Genomic DNA, 4,342 nt, shown 5'->3' on the forward strand with positions numbered 1-4,342 from the left:
GTAATGACTACATGTGGCAGACAGGCAGACAGGCAGACAGACACATACACACGCACACACACACACATACACACACGCGCACACCAGCATAAAATAAAAGAAACCATCTCCTCTCCTCAGGTAGACATTCACTGTTGGTCTGGGCGCTAGTCTTTCGGAAGAGACTACAACCAGAGATGACGTACTTCAGCAAGCACTCGTTATGAAAAAAAGAATCCATTGTCACAAAGTGTGTTGCTCCTGGCAAAATTCTGTACGAAAAAATACACTTTCATATTTGAAGAAACAACCTACCCCCACCCCACCCCCGGCCCCCCAAAACAAATGCGTTTGCAAACACAACAACAACAAGAATAACAGCAACAAAACAGGAAGGAAAACAGAGAGAGGATCGCCGTGTTGCACTGTAACGAAGCGCTCTGCTCAGGTAAAAAGCGGACCTGAATTTCACAGGAGAAAAATCTGTTGTGGCAAGAAAATGACACACTGCAATAATACAGTTGTAAACAGCACAGCACAGAGAAATATCACTGACTTCACATCGTTGATGAAATGCCAACGACACAAACGTACGAGTGTAGATAATTATGTTCTGCGGGTCTGTTTGACATCGAGACAGTTTTGTCTGGGGTGAGAGAGAGAGAGAGAGGGAGAGAGAGGGAGAGGGAGAGAGAGAGAGAGAGAGAGAGAGAGAGAGAGAGAGAGAGGCAGGCAGACAGACAGACAGACGGAGACAGAGAGAGAGAGACAGATGGAGAGAGAGAGTGAGAGGAAGAGAGAGAGTGAGAAGGGGATGAGATAATGCTAGAGAGAGAGGGGGAGAGAGGAGAGAGAGGGGGGAGAGGGACAGAGAGAGAGGGGGCAGAGAGAGAGAGGGGGGAGAGAGGGGGGGAGGGATAGAGAGAGAGGGGGGGGGAGAGAGAGAGGGGGAGAGGAGAGAGAGGGGGGTGAGAGGGAGAGAGAGGGGGGAGAGGGAGAGAGAGGGGGGAGAGAGAAAGGGGGGGGGGGGGGGGAGAAAGAGCGCGTGAGCCAGAAAGACACAGTGAGAAAGAGGGAAGAGAAAGAGATCAAGAGAGATAGCGATAACGATACCGATAACGATTTTTAAAAAATTCAGATAAAGGCCAAAGCCCCTAACTGAATGGGGTAGCATTAAAGAAAGATACATAGAACTAACATGACACACGACGAATCAACAACACAAACCGACCAAAAATAGCTAACACAAATGTTCAACAACATTTGAGAGAGAGAGAGAGGGGGGGGGGATAAGAGAATGCGAAAGAGAGAGAGAGCGAGAGAGAGGGAGAGGGAGTGAGCGGACGCGAGAGAAAGAGAGGAAACGACAGACAGACAGATCAGAGACAGAGACTGAGGGAGGCAGAGAGAAATTTCGTGAAAGCAAGTTGATTATTGTGAATTAATTCATAATGGGATAATTATTCTCTCTCTCAGTCCGAGAGCGCGCGCGCGTGTGTGTGTAGAGATGAGAGGGTATATGAGGACAGAGAGAGAGAGAGAGAGACGGGGTGGGGGCAGGAGGAGGAGGGGGGGGGGGGGGATTGCTCGCGCACAAAATATGTGTTTGCCCGATGTGAACAATCAGGAACAACAACAACACTTGTGACGTGCACACCTCACGTCAGCACACGTCAGTAAACGCCATCACTGTCTTCACCCCAGCTGACAGATCCACCTGACTGACCTTTCAGTGACGTCATGACGACTGCCTTCCGCTCAGGGACAGGGAAGGTTATATACTGGAAGGGGGGAGAGGGAGGGAGGCGAGGGAGAGAGAGAGAGGGTAAGAGAGAGAGAGCGAAGGAGAGAGGGAGGGGAGAGAGAAAGAAAGAGAGAGAGAATGAATGAATGAATGAATCTTTATTTTTCAACGGTGAAGACATTAGCACTTTGGCCGACTTACACATCTGCCGTTGTTCTAAGAGACACACAAACACATACGCATATAAATGTTGTTATACTCAATACATGTATAATGTACAAGAAAAGCACAGCGTCAAACTGAGAGACACAACATCGCTCACATCTGTACGAAACGGAAGCGAGTAACACACACACACACACACACACACACACACACACACACACACACACACACACACACACACCAAGGGAAAAACAACAACAACAAAACCCTAGCATGAATGCTACGCATGAATGATTCAAATGAAATTCACACAGAAAAGTAATGATAAAATTTAAAACACAGATATAAGAGACATAAAACAAATAGCAAATAAGGCGACGGGTAATAGGGATATGGACAGATAGACACATTATGAGAAAGACAGAGAGAGGGATGGAGAGAGAGAGAGAGAGAGAGAGAGAGAGAGAGAGAGAGAGAGAGAGAGAGAGAGAGAGAGAGAGAGAGAGATGTAAAGATATGTCAGTGCGAGAAAAGAAAAAAAAGAGTTGGGTGAGGATGGTTCACAATTTGTAATACATGTAAGTATACAGAATCGTAGACATGACCAGACTAGAGTTTGATTTCGTTAGTTTATATCTCCTGTGAGGAGAACACATTCAGATCTCTAAAAACAATGTTCTATGGGGGAGGGAGAGAAAGAGAGAGGGGGTAGAGAGAGAAAGATAGAGAGAGAGGGGGGAGAGAGGGAGGGAGGGAGGGAGGGAGGGGGGGAGAGAGAGAAAGAGGGAGAGAGGGGGTAGAGAGAGGGGGAGAGAAAGGGAGAGAGAGAGAGGGAGAGAGAGGGAGAGAGAGAGGGAGGGAGAGAGAGAGAGGGAGGACGAAAAAGAGAGAGGGGGAGGGAGGTAGGGAGAGAGAGGAGAGAGAGGTAGGGAGAGAGAGGGAGGGAGAGAGAGGAGGGAGAGAGAGGGAGGGAGAGAGAGGTAGGGAGAGAGAGGGAGGGAGAGAGAGGAGGGAGAGAGAGGGAAGGAGAGAGAAGGATGAAAGAGAAAGAGGGAGGGAGGGAGAGAGAGAGGAGGGAGGGAGAGAGAGAGAGAGAGAGAGAGAGAGAGAGAGAGAGAGAGGATAAACACACAGATACAAAGAGACATACAGAGACAGATGACAGACAGAGAGACAAAGAAAGAGAGACAGAGAGACAAAGAGAGACAGAGAGACAAAGAGAGACAGAGAGACGGAGACAAAGAGACAGACAGAGATGTGTTATTGACATAGCCGAATGCAAAGACTATTCACACCCGAGGAAGGATTTGGACTTCAGAAATCGATGGGACGTTCTCATAGCCAGGCAATGTCCAAGCCTGCTTCGTTAACCCCTTGTGTGCCGCTGACGAATATGTGAATGGACAAACTTGATTTATACAGGGCGAAGAGGTGTTGGAAGTTTTCAGGGTTTTACTCCCATTTTTTTTCAGGTCTTGTAGCTGGCATACAAGCTGGATTGTGTCGTCTGCTTGTCCCCCCCATGATCTTCCGCGCCCTTGGCGGCTGTCTTTTTGGTTCCTTAACTGCATCATGCAGTGGGGTTTGAGGGTTTTCCAATGCTCTGAAACAGGCCTCAACCTGTTCTGTTTCTGGCCTGCACTGAAGGAACGTCAAGCACGTATCACATGGTCTCTGTGTCTTTTGTTGTTCCAAGGATCAGCCTCATAGCTTCATTTTGAACTCTTTCCAACTTTCGGAAGCTGCTTTGAGACAGTGTTGTTCGCCTTAGTCCGTAGTCAATCGCACTGAGAATGAGTGATTGGTAGCCCGAAGAGGTGACTGTTCCATACCTTTTGCTGCCCCTTTTCCATTTCAGAGCAGTGTATCAGTGTGTTTTCTGAAGGTCAGCATCCTGTCGAACTGTATCCCTAGCTAGTGAAGACAGTCAGTTTCATCGATCTGATTCCGTGGAATGAGAAACATCTCTTCAACACAATCATTTCACCCACTCTAAGAAGACATTGTCGGAATGGCCAGAGGGCAAATCTGATGCGGAAGTGAAGCTACTCATAGAAGAAAACAGTAAAGAAGAGGACATCATCATATACACAGATGGCTCTGTCACCAAAGACCAATCTGGTTGGGGATTCACTGCGAAACAAAATGGAAAAACAATTAGGGAAGAGAATGCCGCATGCAGTCACAACCTCCAGCCTAATGATGGAAGTTGAAGCTGTGACACATGCTCTCCAGTGGCTGTCATCTGTTCATACGCCTGGAAACCAAACTGCCATGATCCTGACTGACTGAATGAGCTTACAGGACGGAGGTTGGCGGGGGTGGGGTGGGGGGTGGGGGTGAAGCCGATGATGAGGCTGTGTTGATACAAAGTTACTTGTTTCTGTTTCAAGGAGAGAGAGAGAGAGAGAGAGAGGGGGGGGGGGGGGAGGGGTTCAGAAGGTGAGAGAGGGA

The sequence above is a fragment of the Babylonia areolata genome, chromosome 9, assembly GCF_041734735.1.
Source record: "Babylonia areolata isolate BAREFJ2019XMU chromosome 9, ASM4173473v1, whole genome shotgun sequence".
NCBI lineage: Eukaryota > Metazoa > Mollusca > Gastropoda > Neogastropoda > Buccinidae > Babylonia > Babylonia areolata.